This window comes from Pygocentrus nattereri, chromosome 22, assembly GCF_015220715.1.
Source record: "Pygocentrus nattereri isolate fPygNat1 chromosome 22, fPygNat1.pri, whole genome shotgun sequence".
Taxonomy (NCBI): domain Eukaryota; kingdom Metazoa; phylum Chordata; class Actinopteri; order Characiformes; family Serrasalmidae; genus Pygocentrus; species Pygocentrus nattereri.
The window spans coordinates 29543152-29554800 of NC_051232.1; the positions used below are offsets into that span (position 1 = coordinate 29543152).

Sequence of the window (11649 nt, forward strand, 5' to 3'; positions counted from 1 at the left end):
AGAAATTTAGTGTGTCAAATTTTAAGAACACAAACCCAAAACTCCAGCTGCAATACCAACACTCACCAGCAGGTGTCACACAGTATAAGACTGTTCAACTTTTTCAACAACTCCAAAGTTCATTTTGGGCTCATGGCATGAAATGAAGTGAACGTTAGTAAAACAGAGCAGTTTATCGCTCTTAAACGACGAAAAGACACACAACAGCTGCACTGAACTGGGCTTTAAACCGCAGCTCAGTTCACAGAGGAGCTTCAGTCCCACAGCTGAACCAAATCCTCTAAATGAACCAAAGCAGCGGCCCAAACATTCTCTAGCGCTAAGCTAAAAACGAGCACATTCAGCGTCAAAACAGGCCAACTGAAAGCTTTAGCGACGGCATTCTGCATCTTTTCTTCAAAAAGGACACAAATCTACTGGAATAAAGCAAAACCACATCAGCACAAGTGGAATTTCATCATAAAATCAGAGTTTTGTGAGCTCACCTGATGTCGCTGCTGGTCTCGGCTTCCTCTTGCCTGGAGATGCAATGCCGCCGTCTTGTGCTGAAAAGCTGCAGTAACAGGGTTTGTCCAGATCTGAATCAGGTGGAAGCTCCGATTAGCTTTTGACGAGCACTGATACGTCAACGCTGCTTATTGCTGTGTTTTAGCCGTTCTTTCACTCTCTGGTTGTGAATGTGCAACAACCATGAATGTGAAGGCTTTCAACAAACGACCCACTGGAGCTGAAATGAGGAGTCAGTCCACTTTGACTGGGTTTACCGTCTGTTTCTTACTTCCCCCCAGTTTCTGACGTGCTGGTGTTTTGGTTTGAATCAACGCTCGGTGTCTGAATTGAACATTTGAGTTGTTCTAGAAAAGCTACAAGCTATGGCTTTTCTAGATATCAAAGTGGGAAGATTACGTAACAGCTATGGATTCAGGTCAAGGAGGGTCTGAGCCAACATAGCGTGACTCAGTATCACAGTGATGGTCAACATAAATAAAAGTGCTATTAATTAAATATGTATGTTTCAGTACAGCTGGTGTTGTTCAGAGGGGTTTTTGTTTACATCATAAACAAAATCAACACTGTGAGCATGTCGTTTACTAGACGTTCCTGAGTCGGGCCACCAGGCCACTCTCTGATAGATCAGAGCTGTTACCATAAAGGTGAAGACTAGTGATGGAGTGCTAATGTGATCTCACAGCTGAGTCTCTGAGTGTTGAAAGATGCATCTTTCTTTAAGGCCACACGTTGAGCCTGTGCTGATAGTATGTGCTGCTTTGTAAACCAGTATAAAAGCTGCTTAACCTGTATTTTTAAGAACAATAACAGAGACCGCAAACATAGTTTCGAGCTTTAACTGCTTATACGGTAAACTGCGAAACAGAGCTGTCTTTTGTTGATTCTGCTTAGAACAATCACCCAGATTTCACGTTCGTGCTAGCCTGGCAGTCGCCGTACATGTACCCCTGACGGCCAAGTGAAGCTCTTGTGCTGAATTTACCATAAATTAGGAAAGTAGTCATGATGTACCTTAAGCTTCCCAATAACCTGCGCTGAAAGTAAATGCATAGCTGTTTTGTAGCTTCTTGTTTAAAGTCTGGACTGAGTGAAGACTGCTTCAGTCGTCAGAGTTGCTGAGTCCTACTTCCAGCTTAACATGAGGGTGAAGTCGTGTTGTTATGAAGAAATTTTGGTGTTACCTTCGTTCACTCATTTATTTATTTATTCATTCTGTTGTGCTCGTTTTACCATCTGAGGCGGAGCAATGGGTCTAGTGATGAACGTACCGTTGATGAGAAAAGTAGTCCCAACATACTTACAGCTTCATGATAACAAACTCAGACAAATTTGGGCCCACAGTCCCAAATTTATCTGTCCTTGCTCTCAACCCGACATGGGTAGAGGCTGGGGACGTCACTGATCTTGTAACACAGGATCTTATGATGTTCTAAGCTTCACTGAAAGCAAGAGTGCTTTAGCAGCAAGTACCTGCAGGATGGCTGCTGATGCTGCTAGAGAGAGAGTGAACACCAACTGCAGGAGTGAAGCGCAGCTGGTTAGCTTTGCAGCTTTTTTTTTAAATATTTTTTTTTACAACAAATTTTCACCAGGATGGTGTGCTGCACTCTCTATATTTATTCTGTTGCGCTAGTGTTCTCATCCGCGGTGAAGAAAAACTTGTATATTAAGTTATTTTTCTAATTCACCGTGATGGAGAATCCTAGTCATAGCACAAGGTTTATAAATGGCTCATGGATTTTTGGGCTCTTTGGCTGCACATGATTGGTTAATTAGCTATGAATATGCAAATCAGCACTCTCACACTTTATTTTCTGAGTTTCCTCATAGAGCCCCATTAGAACACATTCTCCCTCTCAATGTATTGCTAATGTCTCTCGCCCTCTCTCTCTTCCAAAAAGTGCTCTTAGAGGAGAGGGAGTTGGAGTTGAGCTGAGACTCAGCACTTCATCCCAGTAACTGCACTGGAGACTTTACCGAGTGGAGGACTCACAGACTGAGAGCAGAAAGCTCACTTACAGCTGCAATAAAGAGTCTAGGAGGACTGTAGAGGTGAAGGCCAAACTCTCCCACATTGACCTGTTAGTGGAGCAGTTTGTCACTCACACACATAGATTCCAAAAACCAATGAAATCCAGACGGCAGAAACTCGGTCTTAAAACTCTTGAAAACCTGGCTTGTTCTTTCTAACACTGATTGCACTGGACGTTTTCAGTCAGTTCAAGGAAGGATAGTGTGGTTTTCTTGACATCAACACAAGGTGAAGGTCTGAAAAGCTCAAGAGACACAACATTTTAAACGTTATTACAGCTGCCCACGCCCCAGCTACCCGCCACTTACCCTGGACTAGCTGCCCATCCTACGTTGAACTTTTCATGGACTCCTACACTGTTAGAAATAAAGGTACCACACAGGTATATGATTCGTTCATCAAGGTACAAACAGTGTAAACGTTCCCTCAAAAGGTACAACAGTGGTTTTAAGGTCCAACTGTGCACCTTAAATAAGAATTCCCCAGTAGAAAAGTAGACATTTGTATCTTTTTATAAAATAATGTTTTAAAACAGAACCATTTCATAAAAAGCCTGGCGATGAGACGGGGTGCGTGGAGTCAGTACCACTTAGAAAATATCATTTCAATGGATTATGGGACAGTTATGTTCAATGACTAAAGGGTACTGAGACGTGTCCTTGAGGGTACCGTCACAGTGACAAGAAGGGTACTGCCCCAGTGACCGTGTCGTACCTTTTTTTCTGAGAGTGTAGCTATTACTACTACTAATAAAACTAATAATAATATTAGTAGTAGAATAACTTTGTAGGCAGCTCGACCAGAGGAGAATAGGTCCCCCGCTGTGAGCCTTGGATCCTCCCAAGGTTTCCTTCTCAGCTCTGAGGGAGTTTTTCCTTGCCACTGTCGCCCCTGGCCTGCTCACCTGTGGGTTTTTACATTCATGTTAAAACTTTGTCTTTACTGGAATTCACTGAAGCTGCTTTGTGACATTAGTTGTAAAAAGTGCAATACAAATCAATTTGATTTGATTCGACCTTTAAAACACACCTTAGACAAACCATCAACAGACGACTGAGGTCTGAGTCCTATTCCTCACGTAATTATAAAGTGAAGATATAAAGCTGCTCGTACTCTATAACGGTCTCAGATCAACTGAACAGATTAGACAGTAATATTTTTCCAAGAACTGATCAAGATCTCCATCAACTGTCTAAAATGCCTAGAATGTAGGTTAATATATTCTCTACAGGGACTCGGTAAAATGCTGAATACTGATGGTCAGTCTAGGTTAGAGCGACAGTTGTGACCAAAATAGGCACAGAAACTGTCAGGAAGACCTCAAGTGGGGGTCAAACTCAGGTCCTGAAGAGATTCGCGTTTGTTCGTCTTCTGATGTTCAGATTTCATTTCATAATAAAACTGTCTAATTAGCAGACAGACTGAAGCAGGTCAATTTCTAAAGGACCTCCAGGACTAGAGTTTCACCACCCTGACTACTCACATCAGCCAGCATTCGCTGTAGCACTTGGTCAACAGCAACATCAAGAACATGAGGAACATCAATCACAAGTATCTACTAGTGATGTCCAGAGTGTGTTTCAGGAAAAAAGCTAAAAGAACCTGTACTCGCTAAACAGAAGGGAGAAAAGTCCACTTCTATGGGGGAACTGCGTTTAATGCAGCTTCAGTCTGAAATCTAAGCCGTCTAAAGTCTGCCAGGTCTAAGAAATGTAGTGTGTCAAATTTTAAGAACACAAACCCAAAACTCCAGCTGCAATACCAACACTCACCAGCAGGTGTCACACAGTATAAGACTGTTCAACTTTTTCAACAACTCCAAAGTTCATTTTGGGCTCATGGCATGAAATGAAGTGAACGTTAGTAAAACAGAGCAGTTTATCGCTCTTAAACGACGAAAAGACACACAACAGCTGCACTGAACTGGGCTTTAAACCGCAGCTCAGTTCACAGAGGAGCTTCAGTCCCACAGCTGAACCAAATCCTCTAAATGAACCAAAGCAGCGGCCCAAACATTCTCTAGCGCTAAGCTAAAAACGAGCACATTCAGCGTCAAAACAGGCCAACTGAAAGCTTTAGCGACGGCATTCTGCATCTTTTCTTCAAAAAGGACACAAATCTACTGGAATAAAGCAAAACCACATCAGCACAAGAGGAATTTCATCATAAAATCAGAGTTTTGTGAGCTCACCTGATGTCGCTGCTGGTCTCGGCTTCCTCTTGCCTGGAGATGCAATGCCGCCGTCTTGTGCTGAAAAGCTGCAGTAACAGGGTTTGTCCAGATCTAAATCAGGTGGAAGCTCCGATTAGCTTTTGACGAGCACTGATACGTCAACGCTGCTTATTGCTGTGTTTTAGCCGTTCTTTCACTCTCTTGTTGTGAATGTGCAACAACCATGAATGTGAAGGCTTTCAACAAACGACCCACTGGAGCTGAAATGAGGAGTCAGTCCACTTTGACTGGGTTTACCGTCTGTTTCTTACTTCCCCCCAGTTTCTGACGTGCTGGTGTTTTGGTTTGAATCAACGCTCGGTGTCTGAATTGAACATTTGAGTTGTTCTAGAAAAGCTACAAGCTATGGCTTTTCTAGATATCAAAGTGGGAAGATTACGTAACAGCTATGGATTCAGGTCAAGGAGGGTCTGAGCCAACATAGCGTGACTCAGTATCACAGTGATGGTCAACATAAATAAAAGTGCTATTAATTAAATATGTATGTTTCAGTACAGCTGGTGTTGTTCAGAGGGGTTTTTGTTTACATCATAAACAAAATCAACACTGTGAGCATGTCGTTTACTAGACGTTCCTGAGTCGGCCCACCAGGCCACTCTCTGATAGATCAGAGCTGTTACCATAAAAGTGAAGACTAGTGATGGAGTGCTAATGTGATCTCACAGCTGTGTCTTTTTTTTAAGGACACCCATGCAGCCTATGATGATAGTGCATGTAGTTTTTTAACCCACTCAATGAAGCTGATTATCATGGATTTTCTTGATAATAATGGAGAAACTAACATTGACTTTAATCTTTAACTGTTCATAAAAGAAACTGACAAACAGAACTGTCTTTTATTAATTCTGTTTAATATGACAGCCCAGATTTCATAATCATACTAGCCTGGTAGTCGCCCCTGACGCCCAAGTGAAGCTCTAGCAGTCTTGAAATGAGTTTACCATAAATTAGGAAAGTAGTCATGATGTACCTTAAGCTTCCCAATAACCTGTGAAGAAAGCAAAGCGAAACAGACTGATACATGATATAAATGCGGGTCTGTTTTGTAGCTTTTTGTTTAACATCTGAACTGAATGACAACTGTTTTAGGCCTGAAAGGTGTCGCAGTTGCTGAGTCCTGCTTCCAGATTAACATGAGGGTGAAATCATGTTGATATGAAGAAATTTTAGTGCCCCCGGTGTTTATTTATTTATTTATTTATTTATTTATTCATTCGTGCTCCTTTTACCATTTGAGGCGGAGCAATGGGTCTAGTGATGAACGTACCGTTGATGAGAAAAGTAGTCCCAACATACTTACAGCTTCATGATAACAAGCTCAGACAAATTTGGGTCCACAGTCCCAAATTTATCTTTCCTTGCTTTCAACCCGACATGGGTAGAGGCTGGGGACGTCACTGATCTTGTAACACAGGATCTTATGATGTTCTAAGCTTCACTGAAAGCAAGAGTGCTTTAGCAGCAAGCACCTGCAGGATGGCTGCTGATGCTGCTAGAGTGAGCGAGAGAGTCACCGCCAAGTAAAGGAGTGAGGCTCAGCGGGTCAGCTTTGCACCTTTTTTTTTAAATATTTTTTTTACAACAAATTCTCACCAGGATGGTGTGCTGCACTCTCTTTATTTATTCTGTTGCGCTAGTGTTCTCATCCGCGGTGAAGAAAAACTTGTATATTGTTATTTTTCTAATTCACCGTGATGGAGAATCCTAGTCATAGCACAAGGTTTATAAATGGCTCATGGATTTTCGGGCCCTTTGGCTGCACATGATTGGTTAATTAGCTATGAATATGCAAATCAGCACTCTCACACTTTATTTTCTGAGTTTCCTCATAGAGCCCCATTAGAACACATTCTCCCTCTCAATGTATTGCTAATGTCTCTCGCCCTCTCTCTCTTCCAAAAAGTGCTCTTAGAGGAGAGGGAGTTGGAGTTGAGCTGAGACTCAGCACTTCATCCCAGTAACTGCACTGGAGACTTTACCGAGTGGAGGACTCACAGACTGAGAGCAGAAAGCTCACTTACAGCTGCACTAAATTGTCTACGGTAAGTGTCATGGTGAAAGGAGAAGCTCCCAAACTGGCCTGTTTGTTAGTAGAACTATTTAATTACACTAAGAGACTAGTTTCCTTATGTAAGACATTCGGTCTTCTAGGCCTGGTTCCTTTTAAATCCTCCATTCCACTGGATGCTTTGCAGAAACAGAAGTGTTGCTTCCTGCCATCAGCACAGGGTCAAGTTTTGGGAAACATAGTACTTCCTTTCTTACTTTAAAAAAAAAAACATAATACATAAAACATTATATATGTGTGTATATATATATATATATATATATATATATATATATATATATATATATATATATATATATATATACATACATACATACATACATACACACACACACCTCTCCATGGATCACCACCTTATTATGGGTGTAGGGGTTTGCATGCTTCAATGATCCTAGGAGCTATGTTGCCTGGAGCAAAAGCTCCTGGTAGGGTCTCCCAAGGCAAGACAAAAATACCCATATGAAAATAAGAAAAAAGCAGGACTTGTGTACCCTGCCCGGATTAGGGTCACCGGGGCGAGCGTCTGGTGGCCGGGCATTTACTAATGGTGCCCGGTAGGGCCCAGCCCAAAGGAGCTACATGAGTCTCCCCTTCCATCGACCCACCACCAAAGGGAGGGGCAGTAGTAGGAGTTCGGTGCTTTGTGGATCGGGCAGTGGCCGAAGGCGTGGGCCTTGGCGTTCTGATCCTCGGTTGCTGAAACTGGCTTTTGGAACTTGGAACGTTACCTCACTGGCGGGGAAGGAGAATGCGTTGGTGTGTGAGGTTGAGAGATACCGGCTAGATATAGTCGGGCTCACCTCAACACACAGCTTTGGCTCTGGGTCCAATCTCCTTGAGAGGGGCTTTTCTGGAGTTGCCCATGGTGAGAGGCGGTGGGCAGGTGTGGGCTTTCTCATAGCCCCTCGACTCGGCGCCTGTATGTTGAGGTTTTCTCTGGTGGATGAGAGGGTAGCTTCCCTACGCCTTCAGGTTGGGGAATGGGTCCTGACTGTTGTCTGTGCTTATGCACCGAACAGCAGTTCAGAGTACCCAGCCTTCTTAGAGTCCTGGAGACTCTATTGTCATACTGGGGGACTTCAACGCTCACAAGAGCAATGACAGTGAGACCTGGAGGGGTGCGATTGGGAGGAATGGCCTCTCTGATCTGAACCTGAGTGGTGTTCAGTTTTTGGACTTTTGTGCAAACCACAGTTTGTCCATCACAAACACCATGGTCGAACACAAGGATGTCCATAAGTGCACATGGCACCAGGACACCCTAGGCCGCAGTTCAATGATTGACTTTGTAGTCGTGTCATCGGACTTGCGGCTATGTGTTTTGGACACCCGCGTAAAGAGAGGAGCTGAGCTGTCAACTGATCACCACCTGGTGGTGAGTTGGATCAGGTGGTGGGGGAAGATGCCGGTCAGACCAGGCAAGCCCAAACGTATAGTGAGGGTTTGCTGGGAATGTCTGGCAGAAGAACCTGTCAGATTGATCTTTAACTCACACCTCCATCAGAACTTTGACCAGATATCGGGGGAGGTGAGGGACATTGACTCAGAATGGGCCATGTTCTGCTCCTCCATTGTTGAAGCGGCTGACTGTAGTTGTGGTCACAAGGTAGTTGGTGCCTGTCGGGGCAGTAATCCTCGAACTCGGTGGTGGACATCCCAGGTGTCATGAAACACTGGACCAACTCTTCACCCTCTCCAGGATTCTGAAGGGTTCATGGGAGTTTGCCCAACCAGTCCACATGTGCTTTGTGGATTTGGAGAAGGCATTCGACTGTGTTCCCCAGGGTATTCTGTGGGAGGTGCTTCGGCAGTACAGGGTACATGGCTCTTTGCTAAAAGCCATTTAGGCCCTGTACAAACAAAGCAGGAGTTTGGTTCACATGGCCGGCCCGGCAGTAAGTCAGACTCGTTCCCAGTGAGAGTTGGACTCCGTCAGGGCTGACCTTTGTCACCGATTCTATTCATAATTTTCAAGGATAGAATTTCTAGGCGCAGTCAGGGGATGGAGGGTGTCCGGTTTGGTGACCTCAATGTCACATCACTGCTGTTTCAGATGATGTGGTCCTATTAGCTACATCAGGTCGTGAACTCAGCTTTCGCTGGATCGGTTTGCAGCTGAGTGTGAAGCGGCCGGGATGAGAATCAGTACCTCCAAATCCGAGGCCATGGTTCTCAGACGGAAAAGGGCGGAGAGCCCTCTCTGGGTCGGGGATAAGCTCTTGCCTCAAGTGGAGGAGTTTAAGTATCTCGGGGTCTTGTTCACAAGTGATGGTACAAGGGAGCGGGAAATTGACAGGCGGATTGGTGCTGGGTCAGCAGTGATGCGGGCTCTTTACCAGTCTGTTGTGGTAAAGAAAGAACTGAGCCATAAGGTAAGGCTCTCGATTTACCAGTTGATCTACGTTCCCACCCTCACCTATGGTCATGAGCTTTGACTCTCCCTTAGAGATAGGGTGAGAAGTTCAGTCATCCGGGAGGGACTCGGAGTAGAGCCGCTGCTTCTCCACGTTGAGAGGAGCCAGCTGGGGTGGTTCGGGCATCTGGTTAGGATGCCTCCTGGACGCTCCCTCGGGAGGTGTCACATGCAAGTCCAACCGGGAGGAGATCCCGTGGAAGACCCAGGACACGCTGGCGTGACTATAATGTCTAGCTGGCCTGGGAGTGCCTCGGAATTCCCCCGGGGAGCTAGTGGAAGTGGCTGGGGAAAGAGAGGTCTGGGCCTCATTGCTTAGGATGCTGCCCCCGTGACCCGAACAAGCGGAAGATAATGGATGGATGGATATTTATATACATATATACACACACACACACACACACACACTTTCTAAGCAATTTCACTTATTTTTAAAACTGCTGCAAAATTCTGATGCTATGTAAAGAAATGGATTTTAAAATGTTTTATTTTATAATATATATACATTTTTTAAGTAAGTTTCTTTACAGCGAACAACACTTCAAACCTCTCTGAATGACTTTCCTTACATATCTGAATTTTGCAGCAGTTTTAAAAATCACTGGAACTGCCCATTTGCACATATATGTTTACAATAACATGTGACAATACAGGATAGTATAAAAAATAAGGTTTCTAAGACTAAGAAAATATTACTGTTATTGTCCAGAATAAATCTCAGGGGAAAAAAGCATTTACATTCCTAAAAGACCCTTCTAGTAAGCCTAGTGTGCTAGATGAAGAAAATGACTGACATTTTGACAGCACCTCAATAAAGAAGTCAATAGAGGTCTAAGAAAGCAAGTGGGAGGAATATCTTTAATACATGCAGATTCATAATATGCCTTTCAAGCCATGTCACCATGGGCCAAATCCACTCTCAGTAGCAGAGCTGCTGTTCACATATAAATCCACCTATAGCAGCAGCACAAAAGGATGAATGGCATTAATGTAAATAATGAAAAGTGCTCAAAAAAGTACCTTAAACTCTGCGAGAAAAAATGCAACAAATGCTTTCAAAATGAATGAATGTGCAGAGTGAAAGACCCAAGATCACTGACCATTAATATTAAATGAGAAAAAATGACTGCTTACCCCTTGCTGAACTCATTACTGCCAGTCATGTGCAGAAACATGGTTTTCATATGATCTGTCTTAGTGCTGCTACATCATGACCCACAGAAAACTTTCCCCTACATCAGGTGGGTGTCTTTACGCCGCTTCCTTACGTTAGTCACAATATCACCTTGTTAGTAAAATCTATATGATTACAATTTCATCATAAGGACACAGTGTTTTGTAAGCATCCTACCTGATTTGATGGGTCATTGTACTGCCACCTTGTGGTAAAAGACAATATTACAAAATCACATGTTTAGGCAGTTCATTCACATCACGGCTGCAATGATGAAAAAACTACTGTCTGGCCCCATATAATACATAAGTGCATGAACCACCCACCTCCTAATCCATCATAATACATTTATCAGGTTACCTTGAGCAAGCTGAAGAGTTTGTATTTCTGAGCAGATACGTAGGAAGTCTGACCAAGGTAATGTTCCTTCTTCATGGCCCTGTAGATGTAAAAACAAGATTGACAGATTTTCAGTGTCACAACCATTCATTCATGACAAATGGAGTGGAAGACCTGATCGTCAACTCCAGAGTGAAACCCAAAACTTCACACCTATACTTAAAACACCTTTACTTACACAATAAAAATAAGCGGCATCATTCTTCATCCTTGGATGGTGATTTTTTACCTCATCTGGATCATATGATGTATCAGGAGGCTTTAAACTTTAACAGCTACATCTAGACATTGAAAAGATTCTACTCTTACGACTGTCCTGTGTTTAGCATGTTGTGGTGAGAACACTGGAAATATCATATGCAGATATAGCCACTCATAGTGTCCATCAATGAACCGACCATTTACATGAGCCATCAGAACCTCATGACTTTTACTTTATAAAAAAAGTGCAATCCAGACAACAGATATATAAAAAAGCTAGATTGCTGATGACTTTACAATATACACAGTATATTACTTTCTGCACTGTAAAATGAATGTTTGGACCCAATGTCAACGTACTCAGTGTGTACATACTGATGATTTATGACTACTCTAAAATTATTTGATTGTTTCATATGGTTGGATATTCAAATATTATATTTCTGCAATCAAATATAAAGATATGCAAACTTAGTTTAGCATTTGTATGGCTTACATCTCATTGATGTGTAGTTTAGAATTTAAAAAATAAATGAGATTTGTCATTGTCTATTATACAACAGTTAGTTCCGGCCACATAAGCTGATTGGTTGAGAGGCGTTCTAACCGTGCTGATATT

The 11649-nt window shown here is 43.0% G+C and overlaps 1 long non-coding RNA gene across 1 annotated transcript; it reads right to left on the minus strand.

Moving 5' to 3' along the window:
- Positions 1–10121: 10121 nt before the first annotated feature.
- On the minus strand, positions 10122–10870 carry LOC108412987. Its single transcript, XR_001856715.1, has 4 exons — positions 10791–10870; positions 10608–10635; positions 10391–10519; positions 10122–10210 (listed from the first exon to the last, which is right to left on the minus strand). It is a non-coding gene; the product is annotated as an uncharacterized LOC108412987 (long non-coding RNA).
- Between the last annotated feature and the right edge of the window lie 779 nt (positions 10871–11649).